The sequence below is a fragment of the Balaenoptera musculus genome, chromosome 19, assembly GCF_009873245.2.
Source record: "Balaenoptera musculus isolate JJ_BM4_2016_0621 chromosome 19, mBalMus1.pri.v3, whole genome shotgun sequence".
Taxonomy (NCBI): Eukaryota; Metazoa; Chordata; class Mammalia; order Artiodactyla; family Balaenopteridae; genus Balaenoptera; species Balaenoptera musculus.
This window is the reverse complement of record NC_045803.1, coordinates 9082562-9100132: the sequence shown is the minus strand read 5'-3', so window position 1 is coordinate 9100132 and position 17571 is coordinate 9082562.

The window sequence follows — 17571 nt, the reverse complement described above, 5'->3', positions numbered from 1 at the left end:
TCGCCACGAGTCTGGCGGGGGAACGAGGGCTATAAGAAAGCCCCGGGCACCTGGCACAGGACATGCCCGGGCAGTCCCTGCAGTGACTCTCACCCGGGTTTTCTGCCTTTCAGTTCCCTTTCCTTTCTCAGTTTCCCATTGTCACTCCTTCCCCCACTCTGATGCGGTCACTAGGTGGTGTCCTGCCCTCCCCTAAAGACTCTGGGGTTCTGTCTCCCCTGCACCTTCCACTTTCCATTTCCTCTATGTCACACCGCAAACCAAACTGTGTCATCACAGGGCAAGTAGCCTCTGAGTGCCCAGCTCTGGGCTAGCCGAGAAGGGGTGCCAGACCCCAGCAAAGGTGGGCGTGTCCAGGTTCTCAAATTTGGCTCCCTCCAGGGCCAGACCCTTCGATTTCTCAAGAGCAGAAAACGCAGATCTCACGGGTAATCTCCCTACTTTAAATACTGGGGACTAATTCAGCCTCCCTCTCTCCTTCCCTTTCCTTCCCTCATTCATTCATTTCCCCTTCCTTCCTTCCCTCCAGTGTTTTTTTTTTTTTTAATCTTTTAAAATATTTATTTTAACTTTTTTGGCTGCACCTCCCAGCTTGTAGGATCTTAGTTCCCTGACTAAGGGATTGAACCTGAGTTCTCAGCAGTGAAAGCGCGGAGTCCTAACCACTGGACCACTGGGGAATTCCCCGTCTGGTGTTTTTCAAACTATGGGTCATGACCCACACGAGCAAACCATGGACTGTGAAATCACTTGTGTGGATCTTACTCTGTTTTATTGAAGTTTATTGAGATATATTTACATGCCATAAAATTCACTCTTTTTAGGTGTATAGTTTGGTGAGTTGGGACAAATGTACGCTACTGTACACCACCACAATTGAGATTTGGACCATTTCTATCATCCCCCAAAACTTCCCTTGTGCCTCTTTATAGTCAGTCCCTTCTACCTGCAACTTTAGCGGCTCTTGACCCGACTTAAAACAAAACAAAACAAAACAGAATATCATTTAAAAAAATTATGTAGTCAGAGGAAATACTGTTTCCTGAAAATTTTATGTGTAGTGGATAAATACCAAGCCACAAAGAAAATGGATGTATTGCTGACTGTAGATCGAAGTTAACAGCGCTTGAGGGATGCTGCTTTAGACATTTATTAAATGAGATCATTCATGGAAGCCACTGAATACAGTGTCTTACATGTATAAGTGCCTAATAAATGTTGGCTACTATCACTAGTATAACTAATTATTGTCAGTGTTTGCTCTGTGCCTGGCAGTGATCACGGTGGGAGAGAGGCTCACGGACCAGCCTGTACCCCTTACTCACTGATCAGTGCCCTAAAGCTGCCTAGTTTAGGACTGGACACCAGGAGGCCAGATGTGCTGGAATGTTCTTCTGAGAAGAAAATGAGTGTGAAGGAATCTGGCTTGGTGGGTAGGAGTGGGAGAGGAGAGGGCCAAGAATCTACCAGGCCATAAGCATTGGCACCAGTCAAGATCCTCCCCACTATGTAGTCCAGATCCTGTTCCAAATTCTGGCATCCTCTCACCCCCAGACCGGGGATCTCAAACTCAAGAGCCAATATGAAATAAATGAGAGAAGTGAGTCCAGTGTAAGACAAAAGGGCATGGTGGGGACTGTGGATAAGTAGACAAAGTGTGTGCCTCCTAGAGGCATACAAAGTCAAAATTAAAAACTATATTGTGACTGGCTGAAGGGCTGCCTTTTTGAGACCCCCTACCCTAGGCGCCCAAGGAAGGAGAAGCCCCAGCCTCTGTCTTCCAGACTAAATTCCCCTCCACCCCTACACCAGCAGGTCTCCTGAGGGACCAAGGGACTTCCTCCTCTAAGTTCTTGGAGGAGCATTCTGGGCCTCCCTCCAACCCTGCCTCTGGTCCCTGCTCCCCTGGAGAGGGGACGAGAGGCTCTGAAGATCTGAGGGGGCACCAATACCTCTGATAGAGGGTGAGAAACAGAGGCGAATAGAGGTACAAACAGACAGAGGAGTCAGATGAGGGGAGCGGAGGGAGTCAGAAAGAGAGAGGGAGAGACCAGATGGAGAGAAAATGAGAGGGGTCAGGGATGGAGGGATGGCTTGGCTGAAGTTGGCAGTCAGGCTTGGCAGAGAGCGGAGGTTGTTTTTTTGGTTGTTTCTGTTTTTGTTGTTGTTTTGTTGTTGTTGTTTTGGGTTGCTGGCATGCAGGATCTTAGTTCCCTGACCAGGGATTGAACCCGAGCCCCTTGCAGTGGAAGCACGAAGTCCTAACCACTGGACCACCAGGGAAGTCCCTAGGGCAGTTTCTTAATCTCTTCTCTACTGACATTTGAGGCCGGATGATTCCCTGTTGTCTTGTGCTTTGTAGGATGTTCAGCAGTCACCCTGACCTCTATCCACTAGATGCCAGTAGCACCCCCTCCCTCTGTGACAATCCAAAATGTCTCCAAACACTGCCAGATGTGCCCTGGGGGAGGCAAAATCACCCCAGGTTGAGAACCATTGGCTAAAAGAAATCCGTCAGGGTCTCCATAACTGTGTCTCAACCCCCCAAAGCCTACACAAAAGCTCACCCAAGAGCCGGAGCTCTGGGGACTTGAGGGCCTGACCTAGAATCCCCAGCTCGGCCACCTTCTGGCTGTGTGACATTGGGCAAGTGGTCACGTCTCTGTGCCTCAATTTCCTCACCTGTGAGTTGGGACAGCACAGGTCCCTAACTCATAGGATTTTGCAGAGTAAGAAAGTCAGTAAAAATAAAGCACTGGGGCCTCGTGGGTCTTTAATACATGTTACCCATCATTACTACTACCAGTGTGGGGGGCTATTGACTCTCTGAGAATACAATCAAGGTCTTCAAGCTAAGACCCTCAGGCTGGGGCAGGGGTTTCAAACCGGGCCCGCAGGCCAGCCACTAAGGTGTTTCTCTGGGCCGGCACAGTTTCTCATTTTGAATATTAATGCCTCTCAAAGGGACATTCAACACAGTGAAGAGATAGAGCTTCCAGACTTCGGAGCCAGGACGCCTGGGTTCAAATGATGAACGTGAGGAAGTAGCTTCCTCTCTCTGAGCCTCAGTTTCCACACGTGTACAAAGGGGATCACTGTAGGACCCCCAAACGAAACGTGAAGATTACATGAGTTCCTATTTGTAACGCACGTAGAAGAGTGCCCGGCAGCAACTGGCTCCATGTGAAGTCCTGCTTAAAGAAAATAAATGTCCCAGCTAGTTTACTGTAGACCCATAACCTTCCCTAATATCTTGAATGCTGTTCCGGGGAAGTAGATTTCTCAGCACGGGAGAGGGAGTTGGGAAGGACTTAACTTTTCACTGCAGGCTCTGAGTCCTGGCTTTCCGCGGTGGGGAGGGGGCCTCCTGGGTCCCCTCAGTGCAGCCGGCCTCCCAGGCCCGGAGGCTGGACGGGAGCCTGGTGGGGGCTGGGCGGGGGCGCCGGTGTCCGCGGGGTCCGAGCGGCCGGCGCGTGTGAAGGTTACCGTTCCCTGGCGGGGCGGGGGCCGCGCGCTGTTGCTGGGGTCTGCGGGGCCTGCCTGCGCCCGCGCCCCCCCTGCTTCCCGGCCAGCCAGTGAGCGGTACCCGCCGCCGTTGCCAGGGGAAACTCGCCGCCCCGTTACCCAGCAACAAGCCTGGCCCAACCAGGCGCGAGGACCCCCCAGGCCCCGCCCGCCGCTGCCCACCGCGTGCCCAATGCCAGGCGGGCAGAGCCGGCCCGGCTCCCGGAGACGGCGAGCGCGCTCATTGGCCGCCGCAGCGCCCGCCCGCCCGAATCTGGGGGAGCCCTCGGCGCGGGGGGCGGGGAGCCGGGCCCCGGGGAGCTGCCAGGCTCACTGCCTGCAAGCCTGCGGCCGGCTGGGGTGAGGCCCGGACTGGTCACTGTCCACCCTCCCCCCCCCACCCCCCCCGCCCCATACTCGCACTCTCGGGCGAGGATGGGCACTTGGGATGGGCTGGAAAGAGAGGCTGCGCCTCCCATCCCTCCCCAGCAAGGTACGCTAGAGATGGCCTTGTGAAAACAGGGAGCAAGTGTTCCCCTCCCAGAAGGAGTCCTGGGCATCCTGACCTCGTGAAGACAGGGGCTGGTTGTCCGCACAACATGCCCCCCACCACGCGCTCCAAACAGGATTCAGGCATCGTGACTTTTAAAAACGGGCTGAGGATCCCCCACCAGAAAAGGACTCAGGTGTCCTGAGCCCATAAAAATAGGGGTCCCCCCCAAAGGACTCAGGGTGCCCTGTCTTGTGACAACAGAGATATGAACCATCTCCCCCCAAGGGGATGCTAGTTTCCCAGTCCCTGGAAAGAAGGGTTGAGGATGCCCCCAGAAGGGGACCCAAGCAGGTCTGATTTTGGGAAAGTTAGAACTAAGCACTCCACCCCCACAGGAAACAGGGGCTCAAGCCTTTGGGCCCCAAAGCATAAGATGCCTCAGAGCCTCTGGGCATCCTGGTCCCTCACCGTATTGATACTGGAAGACCCCACACATACACCAGTTACCAGACCCTCAGGTGTCCAGTTCATCCAGAGGACCACCTGCCCAGCCCCAAGGTGTGGACTTCCAGCTCCCCTCCCCTCTGAGTCATTTCCCCCAGGGTCTAGCTTGTTGATCTCCCAGGAAACAGGCATCTGACCCCACAGCCACTCCCTCTCCTCCCTAGTACTCAACCTACACCCCTCCCCCTGCCCACACACATGCCAAAGACCCAGGAGTCTAAGCCCCAAGTGTCTCAGACGCCCCATCCAGACACCTGGCGAGGTGACCCAGCCCCTCACCGTGTGCAGGGGGCCCCTTCCCCGTCCTGGGGCCCTGGGATGCCCAAGACCCTAGATCTGGTAGATCCAGTCTCCCAGTGCCTTCAGTTGGCCACCGGGGATCCAGGACTGGGAGCCTCCAGCCTCAAGGGGCCCTGATGTGAGCTCCCCGGCCACTCCAGAGAGGCTCAGATTCCTCAGTCCCCACCCCCGGGAGACCCAGGCAGCGGAGCCCCCAGCTCCAGACCCTGGTTGAATCCAGGTGCGGCCCGCCCCTACCCTGGTACCTGGGGGGGTGGGGGGGCGGAGTCGAGGATTACTCAGCCTCCAGAATGAGACGATGACATCATCCTTGGGGGGGGGTTGACTAACGGCCGCGCTGGGGGGGGCGGGGAAGTTTACCCGGTAACAGCGGCTGCCGCACGGCCCTGCCCCCCCCCCAAGGGCCGGGAGAGGGAGGCATAAGCACACACACACACACACACACACACACAAGCCCACTCAGCATCCCCCCTTCCCCCTGCAGCACCCCACATCACACACATCTGACTGGGGCAAGGGCAGGGATGTGTGTGTGGGTGTTTGTGTGACTGTGTGTGTGCTGGAGAGTTCTCTAAGTCTGCTGGGCCAGTGTGCTGTGTGTCGGGGGTTGACTTATGAGAGTTGTGGTTGTGTCAGGGTGCGATGTGTGGTTGTGTCAGTGTACTGTTGTGTATCAGTTGATTGTGTCAGTGGGATGATGTTGTGTGTCAGCATTTGTCCCATGGGATGGCTGTGACTATGTGATTGTGTGTCAGTGTGCTAATGTATGATAGTTGGGCATGCTGTGTGTGAGTGTGATGGTGTATCTGTGTGTTAGTGTCCATGTGCTGTTTTGTGCAATGTGCTTGCGTGCATGGGTGAGATGATGTGTGTCCATGTGATTGTGTTTGTGTGACAGGGTTGGAATGATGTTGTGTGTTAGCAGAAATGTTTGTGGACATGCTGTGTCTTACTGTTGGGTTAGTGTGGTTGTATGTATCAGTGTAACACTGTGTCAATGTGGTTGTGTCACTATGATTGTGTCTGGACAATGCTGTGTATAGTGGGATTGTGTGTGTAACACTGTCATTGTATCTCAAATGTTGTGTGTCTGTGGGACTGTGTTACTGAGGGTATGTGCGTCTGTGCAGTGCTATGTGTCCTTGTGATTGTGTGTGTCATTGTAATTGTGTGTCACTGTGATTGTGTTTGTCAGTGTGATGTTGTGTGTCCATGGGACTGTATGTTAATGAGATTGTGTTTGTCTGTGCAATGTTGTGTGTCACTGTGATTGAGCCATTGTTGTGATTGTGTGTGCCACCGTGATAGTGTGTCAGGACCAACTGGCTGTGGGATTATGAGGTATCACTGAGACTGTGTGTGTCACTAATATTGTGTGTCTTAGGGACTAACGCATGGAGATTGCATGGGTCTGGGCGACACTGGGTGTCACTGTGGTTGTGTGTTAGGGTAATGCTGTGTGTCATTGTGATTGTGGGTCTGGGCAGTGCTGTGTGTCCTGGAACAACGTCTGTGCCCCGAGATGTTGTGTGTCTGTGTGATGCTGTGTGTCTCTGCGTGTTCCTGGGACTGTGTATGACACTGTGTGTGTCACTGTGATTGTGTGTGTGTGAGGTGATGCTGCGTGTCCCTGGGACAGTGTGTGTGAGCCACTGTGACTGTGTGGCAGCGTGCTTCACTGGGTGTCGGGGGAAGGTGCATCTCCAGGCCTCCTGCCCGAGAACAGCGACGCTGCTCTCTGATTGGCTGCGGCCTCGCCAGTGAGAAGCTTCCGAATCCTGCGGTAACTTGGTAACTCGGTAACTCGGCCGCCGCCGCCGCCGCCGCCGCCGCCGCCGCCGGGATGGGGTGGTTGGGAGGGGCCCCGCCGAGGGGCCCCGCCCATATCCCGCAGGGCCCGCCCCTGCAGGCGACCCTAACCCCGAGTGCCCCTCCCGGATCCCCCTCACCCCACCGGCTCCCCAACCTCACCTCCGTCTCTACAGCCCTGACTCCTTCTCCCTCAACCTCTGCCTTCGGCTTCTGCTTCCCCATCTCTGCACTCGCTAGCACTCTCTCTCCGCCTCTGTGTCACCCCCTGTTGTCTCTCCCTATCTCTGTGTCCCTGCCTCTCTCTTTCTCTTGTCTCTGTCTCCCACGTCCCAGCTCTGTCTCTCCCTGTCTCTCCACCATCTCTGTCTCTCCTTGATCTCTCTACCCATCTCTCTCTTCTTTTCTCTGTCTCTCCACCTCTGTCCCTCTAGAGACCTTTCTCCGGGCTTTCTCTCCGTCGCTCTGTCTCTGTCTCCCCCCTCCTCTGCCTCAGTCTCCCCATCTTTGTGTCTTTCCGCTTCTTGGCTCTGTCTCCCTCCCTTCCCCGTCCCCTCTCTCTCTCACTCCCACAGCCAAGCTCAGAATTCACTTTTCATTCTGCGGAGACAGCCAGGGGACCATTCGCTACTTCACGCTCGCCCCTCCCCGCACGCCCAGGCTTCTGCCAGCAGGCCTCACGCAGGTCAGACTTCAGGAAGGACTTCCCGCCCTGGTTCAGCACCGGAGTTTTATCGCTTGGGCCAGGCGGAGCCCCGGAGGCCCCGTGGCTTCCGGAGGCGCCCGGGCGGGATGAGCTCACTGTAAGTTGGCTTGGATTTCATCAGCTTCCTCTGCCGGAGTTGCCCCCGCTCCTCATCCCGCGCGGGCCGAGCGGACGAATCCGCCGGGAGCCTGCTGCCTCCCAGCGGCGAAAGGAGGAAGCGCAGGCGCCGCGTAAAAATCCCACCTCTGCAGTTCACGATGTCACCAGCTCACGAGCGCTGCAAATATGAACCCATTTCACCCTCACGACAACCCCATGAGATAGAGATTATTTTAAATCCCACTTACAACTGGGAAACTGAGGTCAGAGACTTGAGGTCGGCCGTCTGAGGTCTCATTGCTGATGAATGGAGCCCTTTGGAGGCTGGAAGGGCTGGAAGGGAGTGAGCAAGGCGGGGGGGAGGTGAACTCCGATACAGGATTAGATCGTGGTGAGGACTTTACTTTTTACTCTGAGTCAGGTGGGAGCCACTGGAGAGTTCTGAGCAGAAGAGGGGACGTGAGCTGACCTAGTTCTTAAGGCGCCCCCTGGCGGCCAAGTGGGAAACAGGTCGTGGGCAGAGAGAGCTGTGAACCCAGGGAGGAGGGCGATTTTAATAACATAGGTTGAGGTGCTGGAGACTGGACCAGAGTGGATACTGTGGGGTCAGGTTTGAACGTGGAGGAGCCGATGGGATTGGCTGAGGCATTGGGTGCGGACGTGTGCGAAAGAGAGGAGTTTAGGGGTTTCCCGGTTTCCGCCTGAGCAGCTGGAAAGATAAAAGGGCCAGGACGATGATGATGGTAATAATAATGGCAATTCTCACATTCTGTGCACCTATGTGCCAAGCTCTGTGCCAACTCACTGCTTTACACACCTGACGTCGTTAAATCCTTACAACCATCCCGAGAGGCCAGAGCTGGAGGTGGGTGATGTAGGATTCTGGATTTACTGAGATTTTATTTTGCAAGTAGAGTCTACATGATTTGCTCAGTAACTATGTGTGGCTTTCATGGATAATAACAATAATAACCTACAAATAGAGTGTGTGTCTGGCATGTTCTCAGCGCTTTAACTATATCATCTTATTTAATCCTCGCAGCCTGCCATGATTAGCAGAATTTTACACAGGGGGAAACCGAGGCAAGAAAGATTAAGTCCCTTGCCTAAGCACAATGCAATTAATAATTACAATAATTTACTATAGAGGTGGTAGAGTGGGCTCCAGGAGTCAGAAGGATCTCTCTGGGTTCAAATCCCGGCTGGACATGTGACCTTGGACAGCTTACAGGGACTCTGGGCTTTGGTATCCCGCTTTGTAAAATGGAGATTGCAGGAGTACTGTTGACACTGGGCTTTGTGATGAGTTCATGAAGAACAAAAGTGAACCCCAGGGGGCTTCCCTGTGGCGCAGTGGTTAAGAATCTGCCTGCCAATGTAGGGGACACGGGTTCGAGCGCTGGTCTGGGAAGATCCCACATGCCGCGGAGCAAACTAGGCCCGTGAGCCCAACTACTGAGCCTGCTTGTCTGGAGCCTGTGCTCCGCTAAGGAGAGGCCCCTCGACAGTGAGAGGCCCGCGCACCGCGATGAAGAGTGGCCCCCCGCTCGCCGCAACTGGAGAAAGCCCGCACACAGAAACGAAGACCCAACACAGCCATAAAAAAAAAAAAGTGAACCCCAGAAGTAGAAAATGCTCTTTAAATGTTAGTACAGACTCTCTTTAAGGGCTGGGGCTACTGAGATAGGCAGGACCTGAAAACAATCATGATAAAACAAATATTCAGTCAGTCACTTCAGAGGGCCTACAAGGTTTGAGTCTTGTGATGACTCCTCCAGGCAGGACCCCCTGATTGCCTCCCTGCCTCCCCAGGTTCATAGGAGCTCATCTTGTCTGCACCTCAGCCTGCACTGCTTGTGTCAGGGAATGTGCCGCCCTTTGCCTCCTATTGGGCCTGGCTGGGCCTGCCTCAGCCTCCCTTTCTGTCTTACAGCTGGGGAATGGAGCCACCATATTCCCTTTCTCCACCTGGGACACGCCTGTATTCGCCTAGCTTGCCCCCATGTTTCACTCCGGTCTCTGCTGAAATGTCACCTCCTCAGAGAAGGCTTCTAGGACCATCTCTGTCCCCTCACTCTGCCTAATTTTGCTCCACAGCGCTCTTTTTACATATTCATTTGTTTAGCTACTTACTGTCTGTTTCCTTTTGTTGAAAGTGAGCTATCCATGGCGGCAGGGACATGCCTCAGCATAGCGGTACCTTCTAATCCCCATTCACACAGTGAAAAAACCAGACCAAGGCTCTGCAAAGCAGGTTTCATGGTTCAAGGACTATTTGTTGAATGAATGCGTCTGGGGTCTCAAGCGGCAGGAGTGCGCTAACACCGCCCCCTGGTGGCGAGTGGAAACTCGCACCGCGAAAGGTCGCCTGCACGGCTAGCAAATTTCGTACATTATCTTCGGGTAGCCCGATATTACCTATGTACTAATGCTAGAACTGAACTCCATTTCACATTAAACACAAAGTATTGTTTACGATTATTTTTGAACTTTCAAATTTACTTTTAAAATACTTTAAAACGTTGTTCACACCTGAGGCATAACTTCCATACTTTTGTAAGACCCAGAAATCCCAAATGTAAAGCTCCAGGTAATCACTGCTTACCTGGGCTGAGGGCGTGGGGAGGGGGGGTGGTGGTCTAAGAAAAAGACCTTACAAGCTCCCTAGGACCTTCCCTCAGACCCCCTTCTAGTCACTATCCCCTGGGTAATCACTATCCTGGTTGCTAACAGCAGAGGTTAGTTTTGCATTTTCTAGAACTTCATACAAATGGAAACATGCAGTAATGTGGCTCCTTTGTGTCTGTTTGGCATTTGTCACTCAGCCTCATGTTTGTGAGTTTCATCGTGTTTTTGTGCACGGTTAGAGACGGTCGTTCATTTTCATCTTTGTATAGTATTCCTTGGTGTGAAGACACCACAGTATGACTATCTATTCTGCTGCTGACAGGCATTTGACTTGTTTCCAGTTTGGGGTTGGATTAGTTTGCTTAGGGCTGTCATAAGAAAGTAGCACATACTGGATGGCCTAAACAACAGATATTTATTTTCTCATAGTTCTGGAGGCCAGAAGTCTTAGATCAAGGTATCGGTGGGGTTGGTTTCTTCTGAGGCCTCTCTCATTGGCTTGTAGATGGCCACCTTCTCTCTGTGTCTTCCCATGGTCTTGCCTCTGTGTGTGTGTGTCCTAATCTCTTCTTATAAGGACACCAGTCATCGTGGACTAGGGCCCATCCTAATGACCTCACTGTCACTTAATTACCTCTGCAAAGGGCTTATGTTTTTGTTTCTGTTTTTTTTTTTGCCACACTGCACAGCATGCAGGATCTTAGTTCCCCGACCAGGGATCGAACCCGTGCCCTCTGCAGTGGAAGCATGGAGTCTTAACCACTGGACCACCAGGGAAATTCCAAAGGGCCTATGTCTAAATGAGGTCACATTCTGGGGTCCTGGGGGTGTTTAGGACTTCAACATATATCGATACATTTTGGGGGGCCACAAACCAGTCCCGTAAGAGGGGCTATTATGATAAATCTGCTATGAATGTTCTTATACATGGCATGTCTTTTGGGAACACGTGTATGCAGTGCTGTTGGGTAAATCCCTTGGAGTGAATCTGCTGGCTCATAGGTTATGTGTGTACGCTGTGTTGTAGTAGAACTTGCCCAGCGGTACCTCACAGTGATCGGAGCATTTTACCTGCTCCACTCCAGGAGGGGTTGGGAGTTCCAGTTGCTCCAAGTCCTCGTCAGCATTTGACATTGTCGGGCCCTTTAATCTGAGCCATTCTGTTGTTGGTAAACGCAAAGTATTATTTGCATGGTAAAGTAATATTTGCATGGTTTTAATATAGCCTGAACTTCCCAGGGTTGCAACTACTTCTTTCAAGGGAAAATTGTACCTTGTTTTGTTCAGAAATCTGTCCAGGGTTCATGTCACCACTGCAATCCCACTTCTGGTATCAAAGTCACATCAAAAGTGTCTCACCGCAGCATCTTGTGTCAGGCTGCTGTCCCAGCTGCTGCATCCAAGTTGAGTTTACACACACACACACACACACACACACTTAGCCATTTCTCAAAATCTCAAATATAGAAAGGTTGTTGACAATATTCCACTGGTGATTTTTCAAATTCTTTTATACTCAAACCCACTCATTATAAGTAGGTGAAAGCGTTTGACTATTTCTTTATGTTTTCCAGTGTAGTTGGACTAATGCATCTTTACATATGTACTGATTTAACATAAATTACTTTCCTTTAATTTCTCCTTTATGTTGCAGTTAGGTTATTAAATTGATTTGAAAAAAAATGATTATGTAGGGACTTCCCTGGTGGTCCAGTGGGTAAGACTCCACACTCCCAATACAGGGGGCCCGGGTTCGATCCCTGGTCAGGGAACTAGATCCCACATGCATGCCGCAACTAAAGATCCCGCATGCTGCAACTAAGACCAGTGCAGCCAAATAAATAAATAAATAAATAAATAAATAAATAAATAAATATTTTAAAAAATGATTATGTAGGTAGGACACACTATCTATGCATCTCATTTCAGGAGAGGAAAAGGGGTGTTATGAAAATAGTGTTTGTCCTAAAAGGCGTTTGGGATCCCCTGGGACTGGGACATGTTGGTCTAATTGGTTTGGGAGACTGAGAAGGCTCCATGAGAACCAGGTTGCTTTGGTTATTCAACATGTATTGAGACCTACTGTGTGCCTGGCCCTGTGCTGGACACTGCTGGGGACACAGCAGTGACAGAGACAACTCCAGCCCTGCCCCCACAGGGCTCGGAGGCCAGTGGGGGATACAGAACTGTCCCTGGACAGTGAGGACCCTGAGTGGGCAGAGCTGGGATGTGGGGATCCAGAGACAGCCTAGAGGGGCATCTGACCTGGCCTGAGGTCCAGGAGGGCTTCCTGGAGGAGGTGACATCTGAGCTGAGCCCGGAAGGATGAGGAAGACTTAACCAGAGGAAGAGGCTATGAAGGGTGTTCCAAGCAGGAGGAACGACTTATGCCAAGGCCCAGATGAGGGAGAGCATGTTGTTTTCATGGAACTGAAACTATCGTTCAGTGTGGCTAGTGCAGGATTTCTCACCGTCAGCTCTGTTGACATTTGGGGCTGGATGAGTCTTTGCAGTGGGGGCTGTTCTGGGCATTGTAGGATGTTCTGCAGATTCCTGGCCTCAACCCAATAGATGCCAGTAGGACCCTTTCCCTAATCCACCCTAATCCAAGATAATCTCAGCTCGAGATCCTTGCTTTAACCACATCGGCAAAGACCCTCAGTTCAAACAAGGTCACAGTTTGAGGTTCTAGCTGTGACAATAAAAAATGTCTCCAGGGACTTCCCTGGTGGCACAGGGGTTAAGAATCCGCCTGCCAATGCAGGGGACACGGGTTCGAGCCCTGGTCCGGGAAGATCTCACATGCCGCAGAGCAACTAAGCCTGTGTGCCACAACTACTGGGCCTGCGAGCCACAACTACTGAGCCCACGTGCCACAACTACTGAAGCCCGCGCACCTAGAGCCCATGCTCCGCAACAAGAGAAGCCACCACAATGAGAAGCCCGCGCATCTCAACGAAGAGTAGCCCCCGCTCGCCGCAACTAGAGAGAGCCCGCATGCAGCAATGAAGACCCAACGCAGCCAATAAATAAATAAATAAATAAAATATAAATAAATTTTTAAAAATATTAAAAAAAAATGTCTCCAGACATTGCCAAATGTCCCCTGGGGGGGCAAAATCATCCCTGTTGAGAACTAGGAGGTGAGAACGTGCAGTGTGAGGAGGGGAGAAAGGGAAAGATGTGGCTGGAAGGGTCAGCAGAGGGATGGGCACCAGCAAGTCAGGGACACTTTCTGTCTGAGGGACACTATGGAGGGCTGGGCCATGTGGAGGCTGGCAAGGCCTGGGGACTGGGTTCAAATTTTTTTTAGTACAATTAACTTTTTATTTATTTATTTTAAAATATTTATTTATTTATTTGGTTGCACTGGCTCTTAGTTGTGGCAGGTGGGCTCCTTAGTTGTGGCATGCGAACTCTTAGTTGCGGCATGCATGTGGGATCTAGTTCCTTGACCAGGGATCAAACATGGGCCCCCTGCTTTGGGAGCACGGAGTCTCATCTACTGCGCCACCAGGGAAGTCCCTGGGTTCAAACTGTGACCCTGCCACTGTAGTGGTTGAATTGTGGCCCCCAAGATATGTCCACCCAGAACCTCAAAATGTGACCTTACTGGGAATAAGGGTCTTTGCAGATGTAGTGAAAGTAAGGATCTCGAGTTGAGATCATTCTGGGTTAGGGCGGGCCCCAAATCCAGTGACAGGTGTCCTTATAAGAGACAGAAAAGGAGAAGACACAGAGTCACAGAGAGGAAGCCCTGGCGAAGGCTGAGGCAGAGGCTGGAGTGATACGTCTACAAGCCAAGGGATGAGAAGAATTGCTGGCAGCCTCCAGAAGCTGGGAGAGAGGCAGGGCCTCCCGAAGGAACCAACCCAGCTGACACCTTGATTTCAGACTTCTGGCCTCCAGAAGTGCGAAAGAATACATTTCTGCTATTGTGAGTCACACAGTTTGTGGTCATTTGTTATCGGACATCAACCCAGCCACTTAGCAGCTGTGACACCTTGCACAGAGAAGCCTCACTGAGCCTGTTTTCTCTCTCTGTAAATTGAGTATAAACAAAGGCACTTACCTTTTAGGACTGTGATGCAAATGAAAAAAGAGTGTCCCTTTAACCAATAAGTTAGCAAACATTCATGTCATGTTCACAGGCGATCAGCTGGTATTATGTGGTCAAGGGTCTTTCAAGTAACAGTAATATAATAGTGGCAGTTAAATGCACCTCCTGTGTCCCTGGCACTGTTCTAAGTGCCTCTTGCTGCTGTCAAACCACACACGTTTATTCTCTTACTGTTTTGGGAGTCAGAGGTGCAAAATCAATTTCACTGGGCCAAAATCAAGGTGGCGGCAGGACCACGCTCCCTCGGGCAGCTTGAGGGGAAAATCAGTTTACTAACTTTTTCAAATTGCTTTTTCAGGGACTTCCCTGGTGGTCCAGTGGGTAGGACTCTGTGCTCCCAATGCAGGGGGCCCGGGTTCGATCCCTGGTCAGGGAACTAGATCCCGCACGCATGCCGCAACTAAGAGCCTGCATGCCGCAACTAAAGACCCGGCGCAGCCTAAATAAATAAATAAATATTAAAAAACAAAAACAAACAAACAACCAAAAAATATATATATACACAACTGAATCACTTTGCTGTACACATGAAACTAACACAACATTGTAAATCAACTATACTTCATTTAAAAATTTTTAAAAATTAAAAAATAAAATGGGAGTGAGAATGATCGCCTCCTCAACTGGCTGGGAGGGGCAAGGGGATCAGGACCACCTAGAGCCTGAGCTGCAGGAAGGGGTCCCATCAGTGGTAGCTTAGCTGACCTTTGGGTTCTCCTTGCTGGGCCTCTGCATTATCCTTTGTAAACTGGAGATGATAAGGAACTCCCTGAGTTGCTCAGAGAGTTCCAGTGAAAATGCTGAGTGCCCCCAGGAGGGATTCTCAAGGTCCAGCTCACTCTTCATCTCACCTTCTGATCCCCAATAGACACACTGAAAAGTGTTCAGTTTCACTTTTTAATCAGAGAGCGGCAACTCAAACTACACTTGAGACACACCCTTTGGCCATCATATTGGCAAAGATCAAAGAATGAGAAACGCAATGTCAGCGAGGCTGCGGGGGAGCACGCACTCCTGTCCTGCCTGGGGAAGTGGAAGTGGGCACACCGTCTTTCCTGAGCTGCCATCAGAGGTGGCTTTCCTGCAAAACCGAGGAAGTGTAAGCCTCTGGGCCCCTCATTTCCATGGCTTCGTCCAACACCCTGCGAGGTGCCCTTGCAATCTTGTACTCTTTTTTTTTTTTTTTTTGGGCTGCACCACCCGCGGCTTGCGGAATCTTAGTTCCCCGACCAGGGATCGAACCAAGGCCCAGCAGTGAAAGTGCCAAGCCCTAACCACTGGACCGCCAGCGAATTCCCTACTCTTTTTCTTCAAGGGGGTTTCCAACTTGGTATAAACTTCAGGCTCTATGTATCCTGGGCCCGCCTCTGTTCATTTTTGCTGGAAAGTAAAAATGTGAATTAACCTCTGATCCAGCAATCTGCCTTCTTAGAAGCCATAAGACTGGTCTCCATTTATTGAGAACGTACAATATTTCTGGCCTAATATACTGGATGTGTATTAATCGATTAATCCATTGAATTCTGAACAACAAACTAGTAGGGAGGTGTTATGATCTCTATTTTACAGATGGAGAAGATGAAGGCCAGAGAAGTTTTAGATACGTATTCCCTAAGATCACACAGTTGGTAAATGACAGAGCCAGGATTCAAAGCCAGAATTTCTGGCTTCAGAGTCTTTTTTTTTTTTTTTTTTTTTGGCCACGTTGGGTCTTCATTGCTGCGCGCAGGCTTTCTCTAGTTGCAGTGAGCGGGGGCTACTCTTCGTTGCGGTGTGTGGGCTTCTCATTGTGGTGGCTTCTCTTGTTGCAGAGCACGGGCTCTAGAGCGCAGGGCTTTCAGTAGTTGCAGCACGTGGGCTCAGTAGTTGTGGCACACAGGCTTAGTTGCTCCGAGGCATGTGAAATCTTCCCGGACCAGGGATCGAAACCGTGTCCCCGGATTCTTAACCACTGCGCCCCCAGGGAAGTCTCCTGGCTTCAGAGTGTTAATCATGACATTGTGACAGATCATATACTTGTAAAGATATGTGCCTATAGAAATTCAATGTGGGGACTTCCCTGGTGGTCCAGTGGTTAAAACTCCATGCTCCCAATGCAGGGGGCCCAAGTTCAATCCCTGGTCAGGGAACTATATCTCGCATGCCACAACTAAGAGCCCGCATGCCATAACTAAAGATCCCACACGTGGCAATGAAGATCTTGCATGCTGCAACTAAGACCCGGTGCAACTAAATAAATAAATATTTTTTAGAAAAGAAATTCAATACGGCATTGTTAGCAACCTCCCCAATTGGAAACAACTCGAAGGTCCACAAGATCAGTTGGGCCAAATTATGGCTCATCTCTGGGATAGAACATCACATGGCAGTTTAAAAGGTGGCCAACCATCCACTGTTAAGTTCAAGGTATAGAATTTCAGTGCAGTACACATACTTTCTGTTTTATAAAAAAGGAAGAAAATAGTAGTAATAAAGATTCACTCAGGGAATTCCCTGGTGGTCCAGTGGTTAGGGCTCTGTGTTCTCACTGCCGAGGGCCTGGGCTCGATCCCTGGTCGGAGAACTAAAATCCCACAGGCCACGCAGTGCGGCCAAAAAAAAAAAAGTTTCACGAAACAAATAGGTTTTGAGAGCTTCTTATGTATAAGGTACAGTTGGAGGCACTGGGGACATAAAACAGACAATATAGTGGAGGAGACAGACAGTGAACAAGAGAAGTGAGTGAAACATGGTAGTTTAGAGGGTAAACAGTAACATGGAGGAATAAAATTGGAAGAGGAAAGGATGAGAGATTTCGAAATTGTCAAATGGGTGGTTTCAAGGAAGGCCCCGAAGTGGAAGTGACATTTGAATAAAGAGCTGAAGCAAGGGTGTCCTGAATTTGGCAGGTATTTGGGGAATTTTATATTTATTTATTTACTTATTTACTTATTTATTTATTTTTGTGGCCGCACCACATGGCTTGTGGGATCTTAGTTCCCTGACCAGGGATTGAACCTGGGCCCCAGCAGTGGAAGTGCCAAGTCCTAACCACTGGACTGCCAGGGAATTCCTGGGGAATTTCAAGAGAATTAAGTTGTATGTGTAGAGAAGGTCTCTGAAATGCTGTTAACCGTAACCACATGAGGGGCAAGGTACTTCCCCTTTCCATGCTTTAAATCACAAAATAAAATTATCAGCAACCTCAGGGAATCTGGTCCGCCCACTTATAACTGTCATCACCTCCTGTAAGGGTGTTCCATAACATTTAGCATCACTTGTAAAAATAGGTTAATCATGTCTAAGTTTTGTTTAATGCACGTAACCCTCTGGACTCTGTAGCCAAATTCAGCAGGTCCTTCTCTGAGCATCTTCCAGTTCCTAGAAGGCACCAAGCTCACTCACCACAGGGCCTTTGCACAGGCTGTG